The 18,367-nt window shown below is 38.8% G+C and overlaps 1 protein-coding gene across 1 annotated transcript in view; it reads left to right on the top strand.

The window, feature by feature from the left end:
* LOC110197830 (uncharacterized) overlaps nt 1-18,367 on the top strand; it is a 104,174-nt gene that overhangs the window by 11,529 nt on the left and 74,278 nt on the right.

Genomic DNA, 18,367 nt, shown 5'->3' on the forward strand with positions numbered 1-18,367 from the left:
GAAGATTTATAGAATCTGTTCATTTTTTCTTTTTAGCCCCCAAACCAGGCAACAAAATGGATGCCTGGTTGATACATAAAAGACGTGTTTTTCTTTTGACAAATAACAAATCGTGTATTAAGTAGATAAAACAACATTTGTAAGGAAAGACCTCTACTTACCTCCCTTTCTTTCTACCACACTGATGACTCTCTTACAGAAAGTGTGGAATGAGTGACCTGTGTTTCCATCCAGTTCCCTTGCAAATCCACTAGATAGAGGAAGGGTAACATAAACAGAAGATAAGTTCAAATCAGAAAGTAGCTGCAATGAGTGACCATGAAAGGTCTGTTGTTATAGAATGTTTTTGGTGGTCCACAATCATTTTAAGGTGGTTTATAATGTGTATGCCTCATGACCATATTTTTCAAAAAGCCTGCCACCTGTGCTAGAAGAATGCAAATATTTTTAAAATCTTGATTTATTGATTACAGTGCTGATGATATGAGATTACAAGGTAACCTTGGAATGAGGCCATTACTTTGGTGGAGTGCATAGAAAGTAAATGGGGATATGTGCATACCTGGATCCATCCATGGGGAATGTTTGCATTTGCATGTCAAACCTTTCTGGCAGTTTGGAAACAATTTGACCTCAGGTTGAGAAACCACAGAATTTGTTGCACTTAGGAGTGGTCAGAGTTTCGTGTGAGCGCTGCATGAAAACTAAAATCACTCTATGCCTGATAAGGACTCTTTGGAATCAGTGAAGATAAGTTTTTAAAAATAAATGGGTAATGGCTGTCCTAAAGAAGTGATGGGCCAAAATAGTACCTATTATACCTCAGGGTAACAGGAAAAAATGTTTGATAGTCATGTTGTAGTCTCAGACATGGCAACAGAAAAAAAAATAAGGTCAAAAGAGTTCTCCAGGGAAATTACTGTGCTTAATGATTTAATAGATGATGAAATAATGGGAATATTTACAACATTGTAGCATAACTCCTCACATCCCCACCCTCTCTGTGGGGAAAGGATGGAGAAGAGAGACTGCATAGGGGGATAATGGAGAGAGTTTATAACAGCTATCAATAGAATAGCAAAGCCCAGTGGTGGTTTGTGATGGACAGGAAACCTATATTTGTGGCTTTCCATACAGCTCTTGGAACTAGTGCTAAAGGCAGCTCACAATTCCCAACATAAATCCCCTTTTAGTCCTTTCTGAATTCTCATTACATCAGAGCTTTTAATAGATTCTTGGTAATATCTTGTTGCTCAAGCTGAGACTTTGTGTCTTTAAACTCTCAGGCAAAGGGGAATTGCCCAGGCAGGGTTAGGGGAAATTTATCATTGGACATTTCCCTGATAATACTGTCCCTATCTGCACTCCCATAGCTTCATGGAATTTCCCAGAGCCCCTTCCTTGAGGTGGACACAGCACACGACCATACCCAATGAGCTTCCAAAGAGCCATAAAAGAACTGAGCGAAATGAAGACCCTGGAGTGAAACCACAGGCAAACTTTCCTATTCCTTCAACAGTCATCTATTGGCAATGGCTCCTAGTACACTTGGGTGTCATTTCTCTCCATATCTTGGATATAAATTGCTTTCTCTGGTCATTTTTCTTGTAATATTTGGTATATTCTGCAATGTACAATTTCTAGTTAGACTTTCCTTCATTTTATTCAAACATTTAAATTTTACATAGCAAGTTTTTTTAAAAAAATACATCATTCTAATTCAGATTAAGAATTGCTTTTTTAAAATTTTATTTATTTTGATTTATCAATAATCACTTCCACATGTTTGGCTTTTTTTTTTTTTGCTTTTTTGGTGAGGCATTTGGGATTAAGTGACTTGCCCAGGATCATACAGCTAGGAAGCATCAATTTTCTGAGGCTGGATTTGAACTCAGGTCCTTCTGACTCCAAGGCCAGAGCTCTATCTACTGTGCCACCTAGGTGCCCCTATCTCTGGAGGTAGATAGCATTTCTCTCTTTTTTTTTTCAAACTTTTTTTCTTTCTTTTTCTTTTCTTTTTTTGTTTTTTAAGGCAATTGGGGTTAAGTGACTTGCCAGGGTCACACAGCTAGTAAGTGTCTAGTGTTTGGCCTGAGGCCGAATTTGAACTCAGGTCCTCCTGGCTTCAGGGCCAGTGCTCCATCCACTGTGCCACCTAGATGCGCCATCCATATGCTTTTGAGTTTAAAATTTTTCTCCCCCTTCCTCCCCACCACCCTCCCCAAGATGGCGCACAATCTGACATAGGTTATCCATTTACATTCCTATTTAATATTTTCACATTACTGGTGTTGTAAGTAAAAATTAAAACCAGTAAGAGGAACCATCAGAAAGAGGAAACAAAACTCGACAGAAGAAAAAAAAACAGCAATTCAACTTTCATAGTTCTTTCTTTGGATGTGGATAGCATTTTCCATCACGAGGCCTCTGGAGATGTCTTAGATCCTTGTATTGCTGGGAAGGGTTAAGTTTATCAATATTAGTCATCGCACAATGTGCTGTTATTGTGTACACTGTTGTCTTGGTTCTGCTCACTTCACTCAGCATCAGACCATATAAGTCTTTCCAGGTTTTTCTCAAGTCAGCTTGTTCATCATTTCTTATAGCACAATAGTATTCCACTACATTCATGTACCACAACTTGCTCAGCCATTCCCAAATTGATGTGCATCTTCTCAATTTCCAATTCTTTGCCACCACAAAAAGAGCTGCTATGAATATTTTTGTACATGTGGGTCCTTTTCCCATTTGTATGATCTCTTTGGGACATAGCCCTAGAAGTGCTTTTGCCGGGTCAAAGGGTATGCACAGTTTTATGGCCCTTTGGGCATAGTTCCAAATTGTTCTCCAAAATGGTTGAATCATTTCACAACTCCACCAACAATGCCTTAGTGTTCCAATTTTCCCACATGTTCTCCAACATGGATCATTTTCCTATTTTGTCATGCTGGCCAATGAGATTAAGAATTCTTATGATCACGGTTGTGAAAAGTACTGCACATGTTTCCTTTTGTTTTTTCTTAAAATTTTTAAAAAATAAGCAAACATTCTCTACCCTCCAGCCATCTCAAATTGAGAAAGGAAAATAAAGCCTGCATTACAAACATGTATAATCAAGAACAACATTCCTGCATTGTCCATATCTCCCCCCACTCTGCACTCTGAGTTCTTCATCTTTTCTCAGGAGTCGATATCATATTCCATCATTTATTCTCTGGAGTTGTGGTTTTTTATTGTGTTCATTGGAATCCTTAAGTCAGAGATTTTTTTTGTTTCTTTTTTAAACCATATTTTAATTACTGTATAAACTGGTCTGCTCATTATGCATTGTATCAGTTTACACAAGTCTTCCCAGTTTTCCCTGAAACCATTCTCTAAATATTTTGTTAAAACACTTATGTGCCATCACATTCAGGTTCCCTCACTTGGGCCATTTCCCCATTGATGGGCATGTCCTCAAGGTCTAATTCCTCCCACTGTGAAAAAGATAGAAATGTTCTTGTAGATTGTTGAATTAAATTGTCCCTTAATCTACCCTCCCTCTTACCTTTCCCTCTATCTTCTCCCTCCTGTTTCTCTGCTTAGTCAGATGTATTTATATGCAAATTTATCTCTGTGTCCTCTTTTCCTCTTTTGATTCCCTAGATGAGAGTGAGTTTCAAATGTCAACTACTGCCCCCACTTGGTGCTCTCTTGTTGTATAGATGTCTGTCTACCTACACATCTTGATTATGTGACTTAACTTTCCCTAACCTTCCCTTTTCCCTCCCCTGAACATTGTATCCTTCCTTTTCTATTCTTTTCAGATTATCAAGACATAAAAGAGGAAATGAAAAATTTTTTTAAAAAAAATTTTTTTAAGACATAAAGGAGGCACTCCCAGATCTTCTAATTAATCTTATCACCCCTGATGACGACAGGTTTCAAAGGGAACACAAGTATTAGTTCCCCACATTAGAATGTAAGTGGTTTATCCTTGTTTAGTCCTTAATGATTTTGTATTTGTATTTCTCTTTTCTTCTTTCTCTTGACTCCTATCTTTGAGCTTCACAGTTTCTCTGCTGTGCTGGTCTTTCCATTAGCAATGGTTGGAAACTCTCTACACCATTAATGAGGCACTTTTCCCCTTTATAGGATTATACATATTTTTGGTGAGTAGGTTCCTCTTAGTTGTAAGCCAACATCCTTTGTCTTCTGGAATGTTGCAAGTTTTCTGGTCCTTTGTACTGATGGCTGCTCAATCATGTTTGATCCTGACTGTGGTTCCTCAGTGTCTGAAACATTTCTGGATTCTTGCAGTATTTGGATAGGATGGTCCTCTGAGTTTTCATTTTGGGGTCTATTTCTGCAGGTGATCTGTGGATTTTTTTCTATTTCTACTTTGACCTTGCATTCTAAAGAGATACGGACAGCTTTCCAAAAAAAAAAATTCTTGATCTAGTATGTCTAGACTCTTATTCTGGTCAATTGGAATCAATTGTGAAACATGGGAGACATTGGCACAGGACCACCCAGCATTGTGAGACCTCATCAAAAAAGATGCTATGCTCTATGATCCATGCTGAATTGTAGTAGCTCAGGATCAATGTGACGTGCACAAATTTAGAGACATCTCCACTCCAAATGTCCATGTGGACCATTTGTGCTCAGTCTCAGTAGAACCTTCCAACTCACATTGGTCTGACCAGCCACAGTCAGACACTCTGTACCTTGACCTCAACATAGCAATGCCATTTTTGTCCTTTTTAAGCACAAAAGACAGCTAACTGTGCCAGACACTGTTAAGAAGTTTGTAGGTATGGTCACTTGCTGCTCATAACAATGCAGGGGGATAAACACTGTTATTATCCTCATTTTACAGATGAAGAAACTGAGGCATTCAGAGGTGAAAAGATTGGCCCAGGGTCACACAGCTACCAAGTGTCTGAGGCCAAATTTGAACTGAGGTCAAACTGAGACTCCTGACCTGACGCTCTATCTAGTGCACCGCCTTTGGCAGGGATGGGGAAACTTTTCATGATCAAAGGCTGCATTATTATTTAGCTCTGGTCAATTAAGGCCACATTCAAGAAACTTCCATTAGATATACTTAAAAATATATATTATTTTGTCAAATCAAACTACTGTATACTTGGTAATTTCAAAAAATGAAAACTACTTGTTAATTTTAAAGTGAACTAATGTTTTGACGACTTTGTTGTGTCTGCTTTTTGTGGAAAAACATTTGAATATTTGGTTGCAGCATGGAGGTCACAGTTTCAGTTGGTCCTCTAGATGGGTATCAGTCATTTGTGACCTTAAGGGCTTCTTGATTTGGGTTAGGTGGGAGATTGTAGCTTCACAGCAATAAATGGTTGAAATATGAGAAAGCATTTTTGGGCATGTTGCTGAAGGCGTGGGTATGCTACTACATTTTTCCATAGTTCAGTTGGATCCTTCTTAGTATCAAACAAAGACTTTAAAATGACATCTACTGACAGTTCAATTAATTCCATCTGTAGTTTTTAAGGTGCCTGGATGATGTCAACTAGGTGAGGCTGAAAGGCTGATTTGAGTGTGATGTCATGATTCTCAAAGTCAGTGAACCTTTCATTGTATTCTCCAATCAATAGATCTGTAACAGCTGTGTATTCTTCAAATGATTCCCATATGTCATCTAGCTCATCAATGACTTTGGCTAAGTGGAAAAAATGTTCATGCAAAATTTCCTTTTGCAGAATAAGTATTTTGGGGGAAAATAGTCTTTTTCAAAATGCTTGGCTTTTTATTTTTGGCTACATATGTAAAAACTTAGTTTACCTTGCAAAGAAATACTCAAGTCATTTTGATTTGACATGATTTCACAGAGAAATGCAGCATTCCTAAAGAAATCTTTCAATGATTCATATTGCTGATTAAATTCTTCATAAAATTTAACTATCTTTTGTCCCAGAGATAACATTTTGGCTAACACCTGTCCCTGGGATGGCCACAATAGGGCAAAAGCACACTGAATACCTTATGGTTCAACTTGAGCATATTACAAAAACTGACAATGCTGTGTTACATTTGCACTAATATACTTAACAAAACATGACTTTTTGGAAAGTGTCACTTAAAATAGTAGCTTTCGCACACATCTTCCTGACTCTGTTTGCCATTTCGCTATTTCCTTTCTGAAAAGTAAAATTCCCTACCTGATTAATCCTAAGCCCTGCTTTTAACATCTGGTGACTACATGACTGGCTATCAGATATGACTCATGCCTGGAATCTAACAGAGCTAAGGAAGTCTTTCCCTTCTGTTATGATATATGACATTGTTACAACTATTTCCCTCTTCTTCTTTTTATAGCAAGTTTCTATGATCAAGAATTAATGTAAGGACAGTACTAAATCTATTAAATAATAGATGGACTCTGGAACATCTCTGAGTCACTATAGTAGGATCCAAGAAGAAACAGCTTACAATTTTAAACTATATTCATGGCCAAATAATAATAACGCAGGGATAACATCCTCCTAAGGAGGAAATGATTAGACCAAGTAAGAAGACAAAGGTGCAATGTGACAGATGTCCAATGAAATAGGATAGCAGATTTTGAGAAAAGCAACAGAATTAGGTGGATTCCTCTAAGAATTTTGTGGATACATACTATTGGCTTCCAAAATTTCTCATGGAAATTCAAACTGTAAGCATGTTTTGGTAATGAGTGTTCAAATTTGGATTTTCCCATTTTTAAAGTATCTGATAATTTTAAAAGGCAGAAGAGCTCATTTTATATGTGAAATCTGTTTAAAACATTCATCTAATAATATTAAGAGAGACAAAGACTCTCTTTCCAGTTCAGGTTCTTATGATGCAACAACTGAAATTCTCTGAAGTTTCAGATGAATTGTATATTCTTAATGTAAAATTCTTCTTGTAGATGTATTTTAAACTAGTTTGTATTGTCTTCCTACATGCTCTTGGAAACTAGAAAGCAGATCTAGAAAGAAAAAAGACTCCTCAGAGCTGACCTAAGAACATGATTTGTTTTAGAAATATAAAATTATAGACCTGGAACTTTTTTCATCTACATCAAGGATATGTGATCCTTAACAACTGAATCTATCTAAAGCTATGAAGCTATGATTATTGGAACTTGCTGTTAAACCTCACAGGACTGTAATTGATATTGTGCATCTGATTCCAGATATGATCCTGAAAGAAACCATATTAGGCCAATGATTCATGATGCCAGGTCCCGAAAGGGGTTGACATCCATGAATTACAGGTGGAATTCTCCTGGGGAAAACTGGGAAAATGACTCAGCATGGGCTGAGATAGTATTATCCTGGCTCAATTTCCCCAGCATAACATTGCCTCTGGAATGAAAATATTTTAAGCCTAGCTCAATAAAATTGGCTGTCCATATCAGGGCTTCTTAATCTTTTTCTACTTGTGATCTCGTTTCACCCAAGAAATTTTTACGTGACCCCGGATCTATAGTTATACAAAATAGGTATACAAATCCAACATTCACTGATAATAAATCATAATGAAATTTATTTTAAAACAATTCTTTGGTACACACACAATTTCATTATTTATTAAAGATGAAAGCAAATTTGCATACCAGTGAGATGAATGTGCTTATTTATTTTTACATAAAGAATTAAATCTTGGTAGAATATTTGATACTGCTGGATGTAGAGCATCTTCAACATTTTTCAGAGTGGATAAGTATTTTGATTTTATAATCATCAATGCTGAATTGTAGCTTTGCATAAATATGTAGTACAAAATGGCAGAAATATGTTTAGGACCATTTCAGAAATTGTTGGAAATTCTGTCCTAATCTCAAGCCAAGATTCATTTAACCATTTTGTACGTACAGTAACAAAGCACTGCAATTTGTAACATACAATAGTCTCAAATCTGAGCCAAGGTATTTCTGGCAATGTTCATTGTTGTTGTGTGGTGTGATGGCATGCGCAGTGCAAAGTGCCTATGTTGTGTGTTCAGAACCAAGGCTGCAGTGAAGTTGCATAATAGAACATGGGCAAGCACTACCAAAAACACCTCAGATTCATAGAGCATTTGATTTTGAATTAATTTTTCGTTATTGTCTGTTAAGAAACATTATAATATTGCGAAATTTTTAGCAACCTCCACATTCAGTTACATGACCCTATATTGGGTTGAATCCCACAGTTTAAGTAGCACTGACATAGACAACAGACTTACTGCTTGATCTAGGTGGGAGGGAAGGTTGGGGATGGGGAGGGCTCTGGGATGGAGCCACCAGGAATGACCAGGGAAAGCCTGAGGCTGGGAGACAAAATACAGTCTGAGATTCAGCCCCCTGGCAGGGGCCCTGAGGGCTCTGAAAGAAGAGGGGGCAGGGAAAGTAGGAGGCCTGGGGAATGTGAGCACAGGTAGGGTCTGGAAGGAAGACATTCTAAGCCAGCTCATGGCAGAGAGGTCAGAGACACTGGAGTGACAGAAGGGCTCCAGTGGACACTGAGCCTGGGAAAACAGGATGGCTGTGTGCTGATGTCTAACTGGGAGCTGGGGAGGACTCCTGGGACCGTCTGGTAGAGCTTAGCCTTGGAATCCCCCAGGGGAGAGCTGACACAGGAAGTCAGTGCCTGGGATCTGATAGGGAAGCACCCCAGGAGCTGGAAGTCAAGATAAGGGGTGGGGGGCAAGCAGGACCTTTGGTTCTTGCATCCAAAGTGGAATGCTAAGGAAAAACTTATGGATCCTTCCAGGGGGTCAAGTCTGAAGTCAGAAGAACCAAATCTCTAACTAAAAGCTGGAGGCAGGAAGACAGGCGATCTGGGTCCTGGTGGGAGGACAGAAAGCAGGATTCCTGGGTCTCTATGAGCAAGGTCTGGATTTTGGGAAAGGGTGACTCAATGGTAAATCTAGGGAGGGTGACCTCAGACATTTGGTTAGTGATTAAGAGACTGGAAAAGATTTAGGAGTAGGGAGCTCATCCCTGGAAGGGTGGCCTGCTCCTGGTGGACCTGGAGGACACTCACCACATGGTTGGAAGAGGAAGATGAGAAGTAATGGCAAGAGCAGCCAGCAGAAGGGGGGTGGGGAGGGCTGGCTCAGAACTACCGGGGACCTAGACCCACAGAGATGGTTTCCAGAAGGTAAAAAGATCCCAGCTGCAAGGCAGAGGGTTCTCTGCTCCAGGGAAGGCAGAGAGGTCTTAGCACCAGTGAAGGAAGACAAGTCTCATCTCCAGAGATAGTTTAGCTGCAAGAGAAGAAGGTAGAGAAATCTCAGTATCAAGTCCCTATTTTCAAGCCAGCTTACTCTCAGAGGATCCTCCTAGTCCCAAAGCCCCAGGATGGGTCCTTTCCTCCCATCACACTCAGGGCCAGGACCTCAGGACCCTGTCTGCCTCTTCTACTCAAGCCCTGCCCTCAATCATAAGAAATCCCTTGACCCCTGGAATTACCCTATTCTGCCCTAGACTCCTCTCAGACCTCCAAACTCTACCCCAAGGTTCTTATTCCACCTGGGCCACACCTACCATGCTGGTCATCTCTGGGCCAAGTTCCTCCTCTCCCATCCTTCTATCACCAAATTTTTACTGGAGGAAATATTGGGGAATTTAAGAGTTGGCTGGGGGAGTGCAAAGAAGAGACAACTTTGAGGTTTCCAGGAAAGCAAGTGATTTATAGCAAAATAGAACTTCCTTTCAAAATGGAGATTGTTTACAAAATGCAGTCAGTTTGGTTATCACATTTCTCTTAATCTGAATTAGAATGTGGGCTCATTTAAAGTCAGATGTGTTCTCCCAGGAGGATAATTGGGTTGTCTGACCTTCTATGAGTAGATCAGCCCTTAACGCAAAATACACTTAAAATTTGGCATTAAGGTGATATATTTAGGAGCTGGAAGAATAAGAATTAAATGTAATTGGATCCTAATTGCCCCATTCTACTCTCTGAATGAAATCACTCTATAATATCCAATGGATAGATGGATAAAGTGATTTTTTTACTTAAGATAATTCTAAGAGAATTAATCGAATTGATGTCATTATTTCATATTTATGTTATTATTATGATTCTAATTTTTTCATATTTGGATTTTTGGGAAAACATTTTATAAGAAATTATGTTAATTTGAAAATTGATTTCTAGAGTGTTATACAATTGTACCCTTAGAAAATGAAGTGTTCTTTCCATCTGGATACTGTGAAATTATTAAGCTGTAAGAATGTAGTTAGAATGTTTAAAAATTGTTACATATTTAATTGGGTATATTTTGCTTTAAAATTAACAATAATAATAGCTTATTCTTTGAGGTAAGTACAAAGGATCTTCTACATTCTGATTGTTAAAAGGACAATTCTTTATTCAGGCTTTCACCAGGATTAAGTAGGCAAAATTTAGGACAGAGAATTAAAAGGTGTTTGTTATACTCTGTCAAAGTAGCAACACATTGAGGCTGATCACTGCAGAACAGCAAGGGATGCACATTGGAACCAGCTTTCATTGATAAGTTTTGTAATGACACAAAAGATAATTTTGATAATTTGGGAACTAGGTCATGGGCAACAGAGCTATTACTTTTATTGTTATTCTTATTTTGACTACTTCCTCCTCAACTTTACTCCCCTTCTTGAACTTCCATTTGCCTCTCTCCTTGTATCTGCTAATCTCCCTGATGAACTTAATGTATTTCCATACCAAAATACTCTCTTTTTTCCTGGATCAGCTCAGACTGAGGAGCATGATCTTTTGTTTTCCTCAAACCATCTCCCTGCTTTTTAAAATTTTATCTATTTTATTCTGAACTTAAGAAACAAAACAAGCATTCCCACAAAATGGTAGAATAGAGAAAAAGAAAGATGATTGTACATGAAACTGCAAATATGTATGACTTGGTAAGTTAACATGTAACTCTTTTTTTTAACCTTTTTTTTTCCCTCCTCCCTGCCATAGAGATGGCTACTATTAGACACAAATAGGTATATGTATGTGTATATACAGATATATATGTAGAGATGCATACACATATATACATACACACACACATATATATATAGATACACATACACACATTTGTTTGTATTATGTATGTATATATGTAAAACCATTCTATACATACTTCTATTTATCAGTTCTTTCTCTGGACGCAGATAGTATTTTGTTTCACATGAACTTCATAGTTAATTTGGGCATTTATACTAGTGAAAATAACTTAGTCACTCATATATGTCTTATAAAATATATTGCTATTATTGTATACAAATTTCTCTTGGTTCTACTCATTTTATTCTTCATTGTATTGTGCAAGTCTTTCCACGGTTTTCTTTTTTTTTTTTCTTGTTTTTTTTCCCCCTGGCTTTCTAAGATCACTGAGTTCATCATTTCTTACAGCACAATAGTATTTCATCACAATCTTAAACCACAGCTCATTCAGCCATTACCCAAATGATGGGCATTCTCACAATTTCCAGTTCTTTGCCATTACAAAGAGAGCTGATACAAAAATTTTAGAAGATATACGTCCTTTGCATTTTTCTTTTCTTTTTTTCTTTTTTTTTTGTGAGACAATTGGGGTTAAGTGACTTACCCAGGGTCACACAGCTAGTAAGTATCAAGTGTCTGAGATCAGACTTGTACTCAGGTCTTCCTAACTCCAAGGCCAGAGCTCTATCCACTGCACTACCTAGCTGCCCTCTATTTTTTGCTAATCATCTTGGGAAACAGACTGAATAGTGGTATTGCTGGGACAAAGGGTGTATGCTATTTAATTACTCTTTGGGCATAATTCTAGATTAGTCTCCAAAATAGCTGGATCAGTTCACAGTTCCATTGTGAATGAGTGGATGAATTAGTATGCCAATTTCTCCACATCCCTTCCAACATTTGTTGCTTTCCTTTTGAATCATTTTAGCCAATCTGATAGATCTAAAATGATATCTCAAGATTGTTTTAATACACATTTTCTAATCAATGATTTAGAGCATTTTTATATGAGTATAAATTGTTTTTGTTTGTTCATCAGAAAATAACCTGTTCATGCCCTTTGACCATTTATCAGTTGGGGAATGACTCATATTATAAATTTGACAAAGTTCTTTATAGATTTGAGACATGACACCTTCATCTGAAAATCTGTCTTTCCCCCCCCCAATTTCATGCTGTCCTTCTGATCTTGGCTATATTTGTTTTATTTGTGCAAAATCTTTCTAATTTTATGTAATCAAAATGGTCTATTTTACACCCCACACTGCTCCCTATCTTATTCATTCCCAAATTCTTCACCTATCAATAAGTATGATAAATAATATATTCCATGTTCTTCAAATTTTGTTGTAATACCTCTCTATATCTAGGTAATGTCTCCATTTTGATCTCATCTTGGTAAATGGTGTAAAGTATTAGTTCATGTCCAATTTCTGCCATACTGCTTTCCAGTTTTCCCAACAATTTTTACCAAATAACGAATTCTTATCCCCAAAACTTAAGTCTTTATACTTCTCAAATACAAGGTTATTATATTTATTTGCTGCTGTGAATTGTATGTCTACTCTATTCCACTGATCTACCTTGCTATTTCTTAATATCAGATAGCTTTGATAATTATAGCTTATAATATAGTTTAAGATCTGGTACTGCTAAACCTCTTTTACATTTCATTAGTTCCTTGGAAATTCTTGACTTTTTGTTCTTCTTAATGAAATTAAAATTTTTTTTTCTAATTCAGTAAAAATGTTTTTGGTAATTTAATTGGAAAGGCATTGGATATATAAATTAGTTTAAGTAAAATTGTCATTTTTATTATATTGGCCCTGCCTCCTCACGAACATTTAATATATCTCCAATTATTTAAATATGATTTTATTTGTGTAGAAAGTTTTTTTATAATGCTGTTCATATAATTCTTGGGTTTATTTTGGCAAGTGTACTCCCAGTATTTTATACTGTCTAGAGTTATTTTAGTGGGGCATCATTTACAATCTTTTCTTGCAAGATTTTGTCTCACTGATTTTATAGTAGATCATAAGATCCTTGACAAGAGTGACCACCTTTTGTCTTTCTATCCTCAGAACACAGTTCTTTCCAATAACATCATTGTACTCATTGACTATGTATAACTTATACTGTACATGGTTCTTAGTTCTAGTCATTTCTCTCTGCATCAGTTCATACAAGAAGAATAGGTATAAAATAGAGAAGAAGAAAAAAAAACTAGAAGAAATTGAATACAGTTGCCCAGTATTTGATAAATTCAAGAACATAAATAGGAAGAATTCTCAATTTTGAAAAGAACTGGGGAGAAAAATGAAAAGTTGAGCAAAAATCAGACAAAATCTGCTTCCTGCTACATTGAACTCAGAATGGATCCTGGACTTAACTATAAAAGTCAACAATTAAAACCCATAGGAAAGAAGATGAAGGAGATGTGGTCAGAGTCTCACAACTCCTGCAAACAGATGGAGAACCTGGCCTAGCCTGAATCCTGAGTGGGAAATCCCAGAAGCCACAGTGAGGCATTGTTCCAGACCGGGTCAGTGTAGGGAAAGAAAGAGGGAGAAAGAGGTCTGTGGACACTGAGGAGGTAGTGAGTCAGAATGGGCATTGCTGAGCATTCCAGCTCAAAGGGAGGCTCTTCATCAGGCGAGAAGGAGTCCCAGATCCAGTGTAAAGTGGCTTCAACTTCCAGAGAGTTCAAGAACCCTACCACTCCCTACTAAGGCCCTAGGCCAGCTATTAAGCATTGTTGTTGTTGTTGTCCTTTTGTTTTTTCAAAGAGTACCAAAATGACATCACTATGCTACAGTCAAGTTACAGTGTGTCTGACTGTGGCTGATCAGACTAACAGGAGCTCGGGATGTTCTACCACAGGTCGGGCACCAATAGTCCATGGGAACCTCTGGGGTGGATTCTCTGAGTTTGCTCATCTTGTGTTTCTCTTGAGCTACTTCAATTCTGCTTTGCTCTAGAGCGCAGCACCTTTTCTGATGTGGGCATGCCATGCTGAGCAGTCCTGTGCCAGTATCTCCCATGTCACACAATCCATTCCAAAGTTCTTAAGAGAGACCTTAAGAGTGTCTTTGTATTGCTTCTTCTGACCACCATGTGAGTGCTTGCCCTGTGTGAGTTCCCTGTAAAATAGTCTTTTTGGCAAGCTCACATTTGGCATTCAAACAACATGGCCAGCCCATCAGAGTTGCACTCTCTCAAACAGAGTTTGAATGCTTGGCAGTTTAGTTTGAGAAAGGACCTCAGTGTCTGGTATCTTGTCCTGCCAGGCGATCTTCAGAATCTTCCCAAGATCATTCAAATCAAAAAAGCAATTCAGTTTCCTGGCATGGCACTCGTATACTGTCTAGGTTTCACAGGCATACAACAATGAAGTCAGCACAACAGCTCTGCAGACGTTCAGTTTAATAAGCAGTCTGATACCTCTTCTCTCCCACACTTTCCTTTGGAGCCTCCCAAAACACTGAGCTAGCTCTGGCAATGCATGCATCAACGTCTTATCAATGTGTATAGCCCTGGAAAGTACAATACCAAGGTTAGTGAACTTATCCACAGCATTCAGAACTTCTCCATTTGCTGTAACTGATGGCTCCATGTATGCATGGTGTGGTTGGGGGCTGATGGAGCACCTGTGTTTTCTTGGTGTTAATTGTTAGGCCAAAATTAGCACAAGTGGCAGAGAGTAGATCCATACTCTGTTGCATCTTAGCTTCTGAGGCTGCATTGAGTGCACAATCATCTGCAAACAGAAAATCATGCACCAGCACTCTTTCCTCTTTAGTTCTGACTTGTAGTCTTTTCAAGTTGAAGAATTTGCCATCAGCTGACCTTGATGCCGTGTTCATGCTCATTGAAATCATTTGACAACATGACTGAAAGCATCATGCGAAAAAGCATGGGAGCAAGCACATGGCCTTGTTTCACTCCATTGGTGACTGGGAAAGCTTGAGAGCATCATCCATTATCCAGAACCGGGGCAAGCTGCCATCATGAAATTGATGTACAATGCTGATGAACTGCTCTGGGCAACCAAATTTTGACATCATTTTCCATAAGCCCTCATGACTGACAGTATCAGAGGCCTTGGTCAGATCTATCAAAGCTGTGTACAGACCTCTGTTCTGCTCCTGGAGAGTTCTTTCTCCTGGGGTCGTCAGGCAGCAAACACCATATTGACCATTCCTCAGTCCTTTCTAAAGCCACACTGGCCCTCAGATAGATGAGTATCTTCCAGGTGAATGATCAGCCTATTAATGAGGATTCAGGAAAGACTCTTACCTGCAATGATGAAGAGAGACCCCCCCCCAACTACCCCCATCCGCCATGATTGTCACAGGATAATCTATTTCCTTTACCTTTATAAGGAGGGACAATGGAGGCATCCTTGAACTCCTGGGGGATAACCTCCTCTTGCCATTTAACCTGGAAAATTTCAGTCAGCTTTTGTATGAGCAATGGATCCCTACCTTGTACATCTCAGCTGGAATAGAATCAGCACCAGGTGTTTTGCCACACAAAAGGTGCCTAATGTCATTCAAAACCTGTTCTTCAGTTGGAACTTCAGCCAGGGAGGGATTGACTTCAGTTGGAAGTAAATGGTCAGTGGTTTCAGTAAAGTAAAGCACATTTTACATGAAGGGAAGAACAAATTTTAAATGTGAAACATTCAACAAAATCATTGATCAGAATTGGGGCCTCTTCCCAAAGTCCCTCTTTTTTGGTGTTTTTCTTCTACCTTGACCAAATCCTTAAGGTTTTTCTTAACTGGAAAAGAGGTATTTTTTTTCTTAAAGTAAAGATGGCACTTATGGAAAGGGTCAGGGCAGCTATAAAGTAGACATTATGAATTAATGAAAAAGCACTTGTTGAAATCCTATTGTTGCTAGGTGATGGGTGCCATGCTCAGCACTGGGAATAACAACTACAGAAAGAGTGTGCATGGTCAAGTTCACACATGGGGGGAAGACTGAACAAATGAAAAGACTTACAAGACCTTAGCCCTAAAAGTCATATGCATGCCCCAGAAGGGCAGATGACATGGCCCAGGAAGGCATCTTTAGGTTGTCAGTAAGTCAGATGACAGTGGTGGGACCCTGATGTTCTGTCACTTTCAACCAGCATATTTGTCTAGCTGACTAACAGTGACTGAGTCCAACAGTAATCTGATGAAACTCCACAGGGGGCAAGGCCACAGACATATTGCCCAGACCCAATTACAAGTAAGGGATTTGCAGAGATCAGACAGGGAGATGGATAGGGAGCACTGAAAGCATGCACCTCCCCAGCCTAAGCTGTCCCTGAGATCCTGGAATAATATAACACTCAATACCTCAAGAAAGCAGCCAGATATTCCATCCAGAAGTGTAGAGATCCTGGCCCTGACCACTCCATAGTCAGGAAGGAGGCTGGAAGGATGAGAAAACAATAAAGGATCCCATCTCTAAAGCTCCTGTGTTCACAGAGTGGCTCCAGGCACAAAGCCAGAAGACAATGACTTCAAAACATCACCAAGCAAATTCTTTTTTTCTTTGTTCAAATGTGTTATTTTTATTTAGTTTTTAGTTCTCAAAATCACTTTTACAAGATTGAATTCCAATTTTTTTCTCCCTCCATCTCCCACTCCTCAAGACAGCATGCAATCTGGTATAGGCTAGTTTCCACATTAGTCATGTTGTGAAAGAAGAACCAGAACAAAAGGGGAAAAATGATGAGAAAGACAACAGTATGCTTCAATCTGCACTCAGACTCCATAGTTCTTTTTCTGGATGGAGATGGCATTTTCCATGAGGTGTCTTTTGGAATTGTCTTCTGTCACTGTATTGCTGAGAAGAGCTAAGTCTATCAAAGTTGGTTATTGCATAATGTTGCTGTTATTGTGTACAATGTTCTCCTGGTTCTGCTCACTTCACTCAGCATCAGTTCATGTAGTCTTTCCAGGTTTTTCTGATATCTCACCATTTCTTATAGCATAATAGTATTCCATTACATTCATATACCACAACTTCTTCAGCTACTCCCTAAATCATAAGAACCCCCTCAATTTCCAATTCTTTGCCACCACAAAGAGAACTGCTACAAACATTTTTGTACATGTAGGTCCTTTTCCCTTTTTTATGGTCTCTTTGGAATACAGAGCTGGTAGTGGTATTGCTGGATCAAAAGGTATGCACAGTTTTATAGCCCTTTGAACATAGTTCCAATTTCAAGCAAATTCTCAAAGAAAAGCACAATATGGGTATAAATTCAACCAGAAATCATAGAAAAGACCAATCCAGATGAAGGACGTTAAAAATGTTTTTAGAAATGACATGAAGAATGGCCAGGCAGGATTTTGGAAAGATGGTAGTATAGGTCAGAAAATTCCAGGCTCTCCAGATTTCCTCCACAAACAAGATGAAATATTGCCTCACGATCAACAAAGAGTGGCAAAAATAAACAAGAGTTGGGGCAGAACATTGGTCCACCTGGGACAACTGAGGAAGATCTGAAGAAAGATCCCAGGACCGAGGTCTGGCTGGAGTGAATAGTAAATACCTCCAGGCTAGCTCTGCTGAAAAAGGAAGCAGTGATCCCTGGAGGCAGTTGGGTTGGGATGTAGCCTCCACCTCATTCACAAGAATTTTCAACTCCCAGACGGTGTGGGGAGTCCAGCATCTGAGCAGGGGAAGATTGGCGAAACCTCTGCTGAAAAGAGCCACCAAGCCCAGTTGTGCTGTTGAGACTTGGTCCAGGGCGAGAAGGAACCAGCATAACCTTTGACTGCAGAAACAGTCGGGTAGAAATGCTTCTGGCTGTGGACACTTACAGGAGAGTTGAGTTCTTGGTCTTGGCTTCAGGCCACAGGGGAGACCTGAAGGTCACACCCACTGGAGGGTTCTCAGGGAGCCAGAGTATTTCCAGCATAGTGTGCCTGGGGCCCTAGCTGTGGCTTGGAACGGAAAAGGAGTGTAGATGTTCAGCCCAGGCCAAAGATCAAAAAATAAAAGTAAGAAGGACCTGAGGACAGAGGCACCATATCCCACACCACAGGATTGGAAGTGATTGTAATAATAAGCTGCTTTAAAAAAATGAGTAGGAAAAGTAGAAAGAACCCTACCATAGACAGTTACTATGGGAATACAGAAGACCAGAGTTCATCTTCAGAGGAAGAAACTGAAGCAAAAAGAGCCTCTCCTACCCCAAAGACTAACATTAAATGGTCACCTGTTCCAAAAGAATTCACAGAAATACTCAAAAAAGACTTCAAAAATTAAATAAGAGAGATTGAGGGAAAAAAAAGTTTAAAGTAAGAACAATCCAAGAAAAAGAAGATTATGAAAAGAAAGTCAACCAACTGGCAAAGGAGATCCAGAATCTTAAGGAAGAAAATGATTCCATTAAAATAA

Source organism: Phascolarctos cinereus, unplaced genomic scaffold (assembly GCF_003287225.1).
Source record: "Phascolarctos cinereus isolate Bilbo 61053 unplaced genomic scaffold, phaCin_HiC Scaffold_726;HRSCAF=1367, whole genome shotgun sequence".
In the NCBI taxonomy this organism is placed as follows: Eukaryota; Metazoa; Chordata; class Mammalia; order Diprotodontia; family Phascolarctidae; genus Phascolarctos; species Phascolarctos cinereus.